Raw genomic sequence first — 12,586 nt, forward strand, 5'->3', positions numbered from 1 at the left:
GTAGAGATACTTGCGAAACAAACCCCTGTACACACACCACTTAACTTTAACGTACATCAACTCATGAATTATTTTGAAGTTATCAAGTCATTTCATTGGTAGATACCTCAGTTTCCCCACAACAGTTTTGATGCTGCATTGACGTGTTCAGGTTGGCTCTGGCCTGTCGGGCAGCTGCACCCTTGCTGTGGCAATTGCGGGGCTTTGTGGCCTCTCCCAGCCTCATCCATGGATGGGAACTGGCGCCTGGTGTGAGCCCAGGCCTCCCTCCAGCCTCTGTTCTGGCAGCACCTTCAAAGGACTTTCCTCTCTTCATGCACCCCTTTTGTACTTATATGTTCTCTCTTGCTTTTCTCTTTCTTTCTCTCCCTTTCCCCCTCCTTTCTGTTTGATGTTCATGTGAGAAAAGTGTTTCTGAGCTGGATCCCACCCTCTCCTGGACACAGAATGTCCCGCTCTCCCACCCACACGAGTGCCTCCAAGTCCAATATCCACCTTCCAAGTTCTGCAGCCCCTGAGGCTGGGCAAATACGCAGCTCCTCCTGGCACGGGGTTCACAGGGTCAGTGTTTGAATGACACCCGGTTAAAGCCAAGTGGACATTCCTCCCTTGGGTAAGGTGGGTAAGCAACATCTGGGCAGTGAGCTCAGGGGCCCAGCCCCACCCAAGGTGACAGCATCAGACTTGGTTGTGAGTGCCATCTGTCTCTCTCCCGAAATGGAATCCGCCCCCAAACAAGAATTATTAGCCACCGCTGACATCCCACCTTCAAAAGACTATTCATTCCAGGCAGTCGGGTATTCAGTCCATGTTGATTCATTGCCTGCAGGAATGAATGAGTTAAGGAAGGAAGGAAATAAACTGCAGACAACTGAAAGCGTGTTCCGAAGAGGTAGGTGTTGGGGAAATGCTTTTAAAGTAATAGCACATTTGGAATAAGTGGATAGCCAACACTCCCTTCCCCTCAGATAACTCTTTGCAAGTATAAGTTTTTTACTTTCTGGTTTCCTTTCTCTGCTGCAGATCTCCCCTTCCCCCATCAGTCTCTGGTCTTCAACTCTCACAGATGCCCCGGAGCCTGGTTAGTAGACAGCCGTCAGCCCAGGCCCCTCCCTATAACCCCAACTTCTCTTCCCTCATGCTAGCCTAGCTCCTCATCTCTTCAGGGGATTCTGCATGTCTCCATCCCTGCTTGCACCCTCTGTGGACATCTAACCAGCATTTGCCCAGACCAGGAGGAGGGTTGGAGACTGTGTATCAGAGTGAAGAAGGCATGGGCTTTGACGTCAGGGATGCATATACCTTCTGTGTCACTTTGGAAAATGACCTAACCTCCTTGAGCCTCAATTTCCCTATCTCTAAAAAGGGGATAATAAAACACCCCGCCCCCAAGAGTTGTGAGCAGTAAACAGAGACAGACACAGCCAGACCACATCCCAAGGGTCCCCTGAGTTGTAAACTCCTTAATAGTGCAGATACTCAGAATGAGTAGGTCAGGCTCTGATGCCTTCTTCCTTCCCTTCCCTTAGTCCCATTCCCCTGACAATTCACGTCCCAACCGAAACGAGCTTGAACTTGACACCAGACCACTTTCAGTCGTTTTCTCTTGAGTTCAGTCAGCCCGTGACACTCCCAGAGAATGCCTGTCATGTTGGGGTGCACACACCTCTGTCTCTCGCAGCTCACATCCCTTCCCAGGGACCCCGATTCGCGGATGCTCCTCTGCCCCTTCCCTTTTCCCCACACCACTGTGGCTGTCGTTGTCTGCAGCCATCCTCTCCCGGTTCATGTGGCCTCAGGCTGCAAATTAGTTTGCACTTTGCGTTTAAAAAGTGTTATCTAGGGCTTCCCTGGTGGCGCAGTAGTTGAGAATCAGCCTGCTGATGCAGGGGACACGGGTTCGTGCCCTGGTCCGGGAGGATCCCACATACCGCGGAGCGGCTGGGCCTGTGAGCCATGGCCGCTGAGCCTGCACGTTCGGAGCCTGTGCTCCGCAACGGGAGAGGCCACAAAAGTGTTATCTATCGATTTTTGCGGGGGGCTTCCCTGGTGGCGCAGTGGTTAAGGAGCCGCCTACCAATGCAGGGAACACAGGTTCGAGCCCTGGTCCGGGAAGATCTCACATGCCACGGAGCAACTAAGCCCGTGCGGCGCAACTACCCAGCCTGCACTCTGCAACAAGAGAAACCACCGCAATGAGAAGCCTGCGCACCGCAAAGAAGAGTAGCCCCAGCTCGCCACAGCTAGAGAAAGCCCACACACAGCAACGAAGACCTAACGCAGCCAAAAATAAATAAATAAATAAAATAATTTTTTTTTTTTAAAAAGTATTATCTATTTTTTGGAATAGGTAACATACTGATATATTTCAAAATTCAAAAAAATATGAAAAAGCATATAATGAAAAGTCTTCTTCCCACCCCTGAATCCAGCCACCCATTCCTGTCTCCAGAGGCAGCCAGTGTTACCAGCTGCTCTCATTTACCCTGGTCTTTAGTGTGTAGATGTGCGTGCCTTGGTGTAAGGAACTCAGCTATCACCCTCACTTTTGGGGAGGAGACCCAGAGCCAGGCAAGTGCCATGCCCAGGCCCGAAGCTGGCCCGTGGGATTCCCAGGAGATGTGCCCAGGCCTGGGCACATCTGTGCTGAGGACCCCCTGGCTGAGTAGAGGAACTGGGGCCTTTCCAGTCCACACTAATCAGCTGGGTGTTTCCCTTTGAGGCCCAGTGGAGCTGTCATTGCTGGGGTGCCTGCCCTGAGCTAAACACTAAGAGATGCTTAATTATAATCTCATCTAATTCTCTGAGGTTGGTGTTAACATCCCTATTTGACAGATGAGGAAACAGGCTCAGAGAGGTTAAGTCCTCGCCAAGATGACCCAGCATCAGGGTTCCAGCCCGGGTCTGTCTGCAGAGCTGTGCTCTTAATGTCAGCATCTTGTCTCCCTCAGATGTAAATTCTCAGCACAGTTGCTCCCCTCCAGCCCTTCTCTTGTGTCTCCCGTCTCCTTTCCCTCCTTCTCATTTTTTTTTTTCCTTAATAATAGCAATTCTACCTTTAGGGAATGGCATCGCCTCTACTGACTTAGGTACCTGTCCTTTTCTTCCCTCCTCTCCTGGGTTATCTGGGCTGGCTCGGAGCTCTTAAAGGTGAGGGAGTGCAGGTTACTGAACGTGACCCTCCCCGCCTGTCGGTGGAGACAGAGGGAGCGCGGGTGGAGCCCGGGTGGAGGGAGAGAGAAAAAAAGACCCAGTTAAGCTTTTGTTATGAACAAGGAGAGGAAATTAAATGGAAATAGATGGAGAATTTATTAACATTTTATGCAGCTACCTGAAGTTCAAAACCCTTTTGAGCTGTGTCAGCTCGATTTTCCCCAGCATGGTAAACTCTGGAAAAAACTACAAGCACATCGTTAAGATCAGTGCAAACTCATTCTCCATCACTAAAACTCAAGGGGAAATTGTAGCCAATCCTGAATGCCCCACACTCCACTAACTGAGGCATGAAGATTCCTCTTGTCTCCAAAATCTCCACATGAATCATCTTTGCTGTTGCCCTTCTCTCCCTGCCTCCTCCTGGGGCCTGGCTCTGGGAGGCCTGGGCATGCGGGTGGCAGGAAATCCAGCGCAGCCAGGTGCTGTCAACCTGTCTCCCTTCTGCTCCCTGAAGAGGGGCTTCGGAAGCAAGGCTACTATGGGGCATTTTCACTCTGCACGGGCAGCTCCTGGGAACTAACATGAGGGCACCCAGACAGACCCCCACTCCTGCCCCACTGTACTCCAGCCCTGCTCAGGGCCTGGGATCCCATGGTTAAGCCTTTTTCTTTGGGTGAGACTTGGGCCTCAATTAGTTTTGCTTTTTTAATGCAAATAACCTTGGGATGGGGGTGTATATGTTTCCACACCTGCTCAACCAAGTGCACATACCAGGTGCCAGCTGGGTGGTGAGGATGGGGAGGGTGGGGTGATGAAGACATATACACGCAGCTGCCTTCTGGGCACAAGGCCGGGTGTGTTGTGGATGAGATCTCCACTCCCGGGAGCCATCCTGCAGGGTGCTGTCAGATGGCCAATCAGAGGCTTGGGGAAGGTAAGTAACTTGCCCCAAGTCACACTGCAAAATCAGCTGCGCTCACCCCTCCCATGGGGTTCCCTGACAGGTAGAAGACAGCTGTAGGGTGACGTGGTAAATTGTGCAGGGTCCCCCAGGGTAGCCCTGAGGAGGGAAGCCCAGTAGCCCAGCCTGGGGAGGAGGAGATCCTTGGGCCGAGTGTTGGAGGGTGAGCAGGGTTAAACAGACCCCAAGGGAGGGGGACATGGAGGAACAAAGGACCCCAGACCTGAAGAACTGCAAGATGTCTCAGGTAGGTGGGGAATATGCTGGGGAAGACACAGGGCCTTGTCTAAAAATACTCTATTACTGATTGCCCAGGCAGTGTCCTGGCTACTTCACCGACACCATCCCAGTTAACCCTCCCAAGAAGCCTTGACCCAAAACTACAAATAGAATTACCATAGGACACAGCAATCCCACTACTGGGCATATACCCTGAGAAAACCATAATTCAAAAAGAGTCATGTACCACAATGTTCATTGCAGCTCTATTTACAATAGTCAGGACATGGAAGCAACCTAAGTGTCCATCAACAGATGACTGGATAAAGAAGATGTGGCACATGTATACAATGGAATATTACTCAGCCATAAAAAGAAATGAAATTGAGTTATTTGTAGTGAGGTGGATAGACCTAGAGTCTGTCATACAGAGTGAAGTAAGTCAGAAGGAGAAAAACAAATACCGTATGCTAACACATATACATGGAATCTAAGAAGAAAAAAAGTTCATGAAGAACCTAGGGGCAGGACGGGAATAAAGATGCAGACCTACTAGGTAATGGACTTGAGGACACAGGGAGGGGGAAGGGTAAGCTGGGACAAAGTGAGAGAGTGGCATGGACTTATGTACACTACCAAATGTAAAATAGATAGCTAGTGGGAAGCAGCCGCATGGCACAGGGAAATCAGCTCGGTGGTTTGTGACCACATAGAGGGGTGGGATAGGGAGGGTGGGAGGGAGGGAGACGCAAGAGGGAGGAGATATGGGGATATATGTATATGTATAGCTGATTCACTTTGTTATAAAGCAGAAACTAACACACCATTGTAAAGCGATTATACGCCAATAAAGACGTTTAAAAAAGAAAAAAAAAAAGAGAAGCCTTGACCCTGTTTTACAGGCGGGCTTAGTGAGGTACTGGAAGTCACATGGTTTGGCAGAGCTGGGGTTTGAGCCCTGGTCCCCGATAGGAGGTTCCATGCTTGTAATCACTGTATTACTTTGGAGGGGGCTACCTTTCCAAGGCACAAGTGTAAGAACTCTTCACTTGGAAGCCTCTTCCTGACTGTATTTCCAAGCCTCAAACAAAGACGCGCAGCCTAACTACAGGACAGGAGAGTGGAGTCAGGACTGGCCTGGAAAGCCTCAGACCTCTGTGCCTCGGTTTCCTCCTCTGCAAAGTGAGGTGTCCTGGGTCTCAAGGATTCGGCACAGGTCCCACGTGCCCAGAGCTCTCTGCTAAGTGCCAGGAGGGAGAAAAGGGAGGGCAGAGGAAGGATGCCCTGCATGCACTCAGTCAAGCTCTCGAGATGAGAGTCACCTGGACGAGGGAACTCAGCACCTGGATGAGCAGCGTTTTACCCTCCACTCTAGTCCACTCTCGACTGGGCAGATGACACTTGCTCCCTTGTCCCGAGTGCTGGGGGACCTGAAGAGGCCTCTGCGCTTGAGGCATCCTCATTAATCGAGAACTACTTGAGAGCATTTTGTACTTTTAGCACCGAACTCAGTGCCCGGCACAGTGTCGATGCCCGAGGATGTTTGCTGAATGAACGAGAAGAGGGGCAGAGTGGGGAGACTGCCTCTCGTGAGCCCCTTCTGAAGCACCCAGTGCCTGCACCCTCTCGGCAAGGCCCCTCTGCCCTACCTTGCCCAAACTCTGAGCGGAAATCAGAAGAAAGCCTGGTCTTCTCAGTACCCGGGGAGCTCCTGGGGTGACAAGGGTCCTCCTGGGATGAGGGTCCTATTGGGGCCCTCAAAGATGGCTTAGGACACAGATTCTCCTGTTTTTCCAAGTTTCTGACCATTCAAATTCTCCTGCCCTTAGTTCAGGGTCCACCTGCTCCAGGGGGGCTCCAATCCAAACTGAGCACCATTTTTTTTTTTTTGGCGGTACGCGGGCGTCTCACTGCTGTGGCCCCTCCCACCGCGGAGCACAGGCTCCGGACGCGCAGGCTCAGCGGCCACGGCTCACGGGCCCAGCCGCTCCGCGGCAAGTGGGATCTTCCCGGACCAGGGCACGAACTCGTGTTCCCTGCATCGGCAGGCGGACTCTCAACCACTGCGCCACCAGGGAAGCCCTGAGCACCTATTTTCTGACTTCCTGTTGCCCTCAGAGTGGGGACCACTTCACTGGGCCCTTGTTCACACTGTTGTCCGTTGCTCTGAGTGTGCAGCTCCCTGCTATCTGAAGGCCCTGAGGATAAGCATTGTCTCCTTTTGCAACCTGTCTCCTAGTGCTGGGATGGTCAAAGAGGGCAGTGGGGACACAGCAGAAGACGAAGGATTTAAATGGAATGTGCCCAGTCATCCTCAATGCATGCTGAAACTCGTGGGTCAAAGGTAGATGAGACATGGTGTTTACATGGTCTCAAGTCACCCCCTCCTGGCACACACACAAGATACTTATAAATTACACAGGGAAAGGTAATGATTTTACAGTGGAGTAACCTGGCAGACATCACTTTAACCTGGTGATCAAAATTAATATCACCTGGAATGAAGGAAATAGCTATCATGGGCCTCCTGGTATAATTACTGAGAAGGACACAACATTACCTATTCTTGCTGAAAATGCACAGCTGAATTTGGTCATAAGAAAACAAACAAACCCAAATTGGGGAACATCCTACAAAATACGTGGTTTGTATTCCTCTAAAGAGACATGATGACTAAATACAACTTTTTTGAAAAAGTTTTTATTTTATATTGGAGTATAGTTGATTAACAATGTGATAGTTTCAGGTGCACAGCAAAGCCACTCAGCCATACATATACATGTATCCATTCTCCCCCAGACTCCCCTCCCATGCAGGCTGCCACATAACATTGAGCAGAGTTCCCTGTGCTATACAGTAGGTCCTTGTTGGTTGTCCTTTTTAAATATAGCAGTGTGTACATGTCAATCCCAAACTCCCTATAACTATCCTTTCCCTTCCCCCTTCCCCCTCGGTAACCATAAGTTCATTCTCTAAGTCCGTGAGTCCGTTTCTGTTTTGTAAATACGTTCATTTGTATCATTTCTTTTTAGAATCCACATATAAGTGATATCATACGATATTTCTTTCTCTTTCTGACTTACTTCGCACAGTATGACAATCTCTAAGTCCATCCATGTTGCTACAAATGGCATTATTTCATTCTTTTTTATGGCTGGGTAATATTCCATTGTATAGATGTACCACATCTTCTTTATTCATTCCTCTGTCAATGGACGTTTAGGTTGCTTCCAATTCTTGGCTATTGTAAACAGTGCTGCAATGAACATTGGGGTGCATGTATCCTTTTGCATTATGGTTTTCTCTGGATATATGCCCAGGAGTGGGATTGCAGGGTCGTATGGTAGCTCTATTTTTAGTTCTCCATAGTGGCTGTACCAACTTACACTCCCACCAACAGCGTAGGAGGGTTCCCTTCTCTCCACACCCTTTCCAGCATTTATTGTTTGTGGATTTTTTGACGACAGCCATTTTGACGACTAATGCAATTTATGATCGTAGATTAGATCCTGGCTAGATTTTATTTTTCTTTTGTCGAAAAGGATATTTGAGGGAAGGAAATTAAAAAGTTAAGAAGGAAAGTTGGAAAAATTTAAATATGGTCTGTAGATTAGATACTAGTGCTCTATTAATGTTCATTTCCTGATTTCAATCATGGTCCTGTGGGTATGCCAGAGAATGTCCTTGTTTTTAGCAAATACGTGCTGAATTATTAGGAAAAAGAAGAAAGAGTATTATGTCTGCAATTTACTCTCAAATATTTCAGAAGAAAAGTAATAATATGTGTGTTTGTTTATATATGTGTGAGAAAGAGTGAATGATAAGCAAATGAGTTAAAATGTTAGCACTGGGGAATACGGGGGAAGGGGGTACAGGAGTTCTTTGTATTATTTCTAAAACTTTTCTGTAGGTCTGACTTCCAAATTAAATGTTTGAAAAAAAAAATGTGGCCAGTTTGAGCATTAGCTGGGTCAGCCTGAGGAGAGCTGTCAGCCGTTTGGACTGGGTGCTCCAGGGACCAGCACCCCTCCCACCCCTTCTTCCCCTGGAAACGTCCTGGGGATCTGAAAGGAGAAACCCTCCGACATGGACATGAGCAGCGGGTGTCACGGGCTGCCTGATGGGGCCACTGTGGTTCCTGCCTGTAGACCACTGAGAAAACACTAGCCAGTCCTGGCTCCTGGGGGTGCCTATTCCCACCCTCATCCCCAGGAGCAGTTTGACTAGCAAAACAAGAAAACAACATCATCTTCAGTTCTGAAGAGAGATGGGACAGATTTGAAAATACTAGAGGTGGAGAGTGGAGACGGGTGGAGAGGGAAGGGCTGTGAGCCTCTCACAGGCGCCCCTATGGAGGCGGGCGGGCCGCAGCACCAGGGCCCCCAGTCTGGAGCAGCTCTTGACTCTGCTGGGGTCTGGAGAGTCAGGGCTGTTGAAGCAGAGGTAGCCAGGACGCTGCCTAGGGTACGAGGTGATGAGAGCACAGTCCCGACTCCCAGGAAGGCAGCCCAGGCTGAGGGGAGAGACGGAGGTAAACAGTATTCTGAAACAGGCAGGTGTGCAGTGGGCTGCCCTGCTGGAGACCAAGGAGTGGGGGCGGCTGGGAGCATCAGTGAGGTGGGGGCCTGCGGCAGGTAAGCGAGACGGTGGGGGGCTGGCCAGCCTAGGTTTGCCTGGCTGCCATGGAACCCGCAGTTCTCCGTGCTCTGGAGGGGCCCGCTGCCCCTTACCAGCCTTCAGATAAATGACAAAAGCACCCGATATGTAGAAAGTGCTTCGCAGTTGTTTACTCAGCAGATGCCTGAGCATCCCTTCGCTGCATCCCATGTAGTCTGTGAGCCAGCTGTGCACGAGGGTGCTGCCCTACATTTTGCAGGTAGAGGCACTGAGTTTGCACTGGTGAAGGGACCTGCACATGTCACACAGCTATGGTGGCACAGCAAGGACTTGAACCTCAGCCTCTAATGGAGCACTAGGTAAACTGGAAACTGTTGCTGAGTAACGGAATCTACACAGTTCTCTTTCCACTGGGCCCTGCTGCTCTCCAAGTTTAAACACTAGGCCTGGCAATGAGCTCACTCATCTTGGGGTCCCTGTCTCCATGCCTTTGACACAGTGTTCCTCTGTCTGGGCACCTTCCTTCCTGCCCTGGCCCAGCAACAATATCTTATCTTCCAGGAAATTCTGATTGAAGTCCCCCTCCTAGGGGCTGCCGTTCAGGCCTCTGGGGCTGCACCGACTTCTGGGCACTTTAATTGCAGCTCGACACAGTTCCTGGGTGCTGCTGGAGGCCAGGAACCCCGTCACTGGACTTTGCCTTGTACCTAGTGGACAGTCCAAAGATGCTTCAGAGTTTCCTGAAGACCAGTGATTCTTGAATTCTTTGGATTACAGATTCCTTTCAGAATCTGATGAAAACTATGAATCCTCTGGTCCAGCTAAGCATCCAAGTGAGGAGGGAGGTGAGGCAGGTAATGAGAGAGGGCTGTACGCAGGGCAGCTCTCTAGCCAGACTGATGCTCTTGGAAGGGATTTCACATCATGGGGAGAGAGAGTTTTCATTTCTAACTGAGCCCCACTCTAACACCTCCCCCTGAACAGGACAGGACAGGACAGAACAGAAGGCCGCTGGAGTCCCTGGCTTCATTTCTCCGTTCTGAGGCTCAGCTGGCAGATTTCAGGGAGGCGCCCCTAGCCAGGCCCTCCCCTGCTGTGGCCACATGTTCTGTCCCTCCTGTCGGGCGAGAAGCAAGCAGAGAGGCGGGGAGAAGTCCTGCTTGGGGGTCACGCTCTCAAGTCCCTTCTCAGACTCATTGCTACTCAACTTTCTTTTTTCTCCAACTCAGTAAATCTTCTATTATTCTCCAAGTTGATATAGTAAGCTGTGTCATTTTGAGAAGAAATACACAATGGTGTATTAGAGGAATCATGGATCTCCTCATTCATGCTTAGAAAAAATTTATTACAATGTAAGAAAGTCTGAATAGCACAAATTTATTATAATGATTTAACGCTCCTGCACTTGAGTTAAAAATGCCCCTCCATAAATAACTGTCCCTGGAAAACATAGCAAATTTACACAATTTACCATTCCTCAGTGTTATATAAATCCAGCAAGCTTAAATCACTTCCAGCCGGGAGGGCCAACATCACCCACTGGGGCTGAAGCTCATCCCGTCTCAACCGGCAGCCACAACAGGCAGGAGAGCAAACTCCCCGTCCTGCAGCCCCGCCTCTCAGCACCAGACAAGCCCACCGCAGAGCTTAAAGTGGCTCAAGTATGGGGAAGAGAGGGACAAAGAGGGGGAAAATCAGTTTATAACTGCTGCACAGGCGAAAGACAGTGGGCCCTGGGCATCCCCGCAGCCGTCAGGCCGTGGGCCGTGGTCTGCGTGCCAGCGCGGCGCCCGCCAAGGCCGCCAGCCGTCGGCTGCGGAGGAGGGGGTGGGAGAGGCCAGCGCCACACGCTGTCCAGACCTCAGACGGGGCCTGGTCTTCTGGCCAATCAACTCTTCAACTCCTCACAAACGCAGCCCTGTGCTTCCCTCCTGGGCCTCTGGTTCCTCCTGTTCCAAGGAGCCCCTCTCAGAGCCTCCCCTGGCTCCACTGGTCTCGCCCTGCCTGCCCTACTTTCACGGACACTTAGGCCTCATGATTCTGGCTTTCCTCTGGGCTAGTTTCCAGGGCTAGGTCAGCATGCCAGGCCCCAAACTTGTAAGGTAGGTATATCATCTCCATTTTGTTGTTAATTTATTTATTTGGCTGCATTGGGTCTTCGTTTCTGCACGAGGGCTTTCTCTAGTTGCGGCGAGTGGGGGCCACTCTTCATCGCGGTGCGCGGGCCTCTCACTATCGCGGCCTCTCTTGGTGCGGAGCACAGGCTCCGGACGTGCACGCTCAGCATCTGTGGCTCACGGGCCCTGTCGCTCCGTGCCATGTGGGATCTTCCCAGACCAGGGCTCGAACCCTTGTCCCCTGCATTGGCAGGCAGATTCTCAACCACTGAGCCACCAGGGAAGCCCTCATCTCCATTTTTGCAAATAATTTTCTAAGTTATTATATCTGAGGCTTAGTGCGTATGAGTAACTTGCTTAAATGTACACAGCTCACAGGTGGTAAGGCTGGGTTGATTCCAAGGTCAATATATGCTGTATTTAGACACTTAACATTCTTATAGCGAGGACAAACAGTGCACAAAACAGTACAGCACACTTTGAGGTGGGCTGTCACAGAAGGCTCTACAGGGTATTGTTGGAGCCCAGAGAAGAGTTGATACTGATGCCTGGGGGGAGGGCGGCGGTGAGGAAAACACTGGAGCTGGCTCTGGGAAGATTCACCCCAAAGGAAGGGCCTGCAAAAGCCACGCAGGCAGGAAAGAGCGGCGCGCCTTCGGGACATGCCCGAAGGCTGCGAGGTGCAAAGGGGAGCAGAACGAAGGGGCGAGGTGAGGAGGACGGGCATGTGGGCCGGGAGCCTGGCACGTCCCCCCCCAGGGGTGTGCTCCTTGCCCGAAAGCACTGCCGAGTCCTTGGATTTTAGGCAGGGAAGTTACAAATCTCAGATTTGACTCGGAAAGAAAAGCCTAGTCAGTGTGGGGATACAGTGGAGGCGTCCCAAGCCCCACTCTCCCCCAGGCCTCTCAGCACGGGCCTCTCTTCCTCATGAGGGAGTTGCAAGCAGCCTGGAATAGTGTCAAGAGTGCTGGACTTTGGAAACACAGCTCTGTTTCATTTCTTCCCTCCCTCCCTCCCTTCCTCCCATGCACCTTACCTATCCATCTGTCTGATAAACAATGAATGAGAGCCTGCAATGTGCCAGGAACCATGCTAAGCCCTGGGGAGTTAGTGATAAATGAGACTGACAACTTAGTCTGATTGTAGAGTCTAAAGGAGGAATCACATATACAGGTAACCTAGCACAGTAAATGTTACTGTGTGCAAAGGGATAAAGGATGCTCAAAGGGCTAAAAGAGCTCATAAGACAGTCAGGAAACGAACATTACAGTGCCTTCAGGAACTAAGAGAAGTTCATGGTGGTTGGAGGACAGAAGTCAAGAGAAAGAAAGAGCAGGAAAAAGGGGCTGGAGGTCTCCAGACTGCAGTGGAGCCTTGTGCACTGCGCTCAGAAGTCCAAGCTCCCTCTTAAGGGCAATAGGAAACCATCTAACACGTTAAGCCGGGGTGTGACATAATGATGACACTGGTAGTTTTCTGGAGAATGGTAATAACAGGTAACCCATACTGAGTGCTG

This window comes from Kogia breviceps, chromosome 15 (assembly GCF_026419965.1).
Source record: "Kogia breviceps isolate mKogBre1 chromosome 15, mKogBre1 haplotype 1, whole genome shotgun sequence".
NCBI classification, from domain to species: Eukaryota; Metazoa; Chordata; class Mammalia; order Artiodactyla; family Physeteridae; genus Kogia; species Kogia breviceps.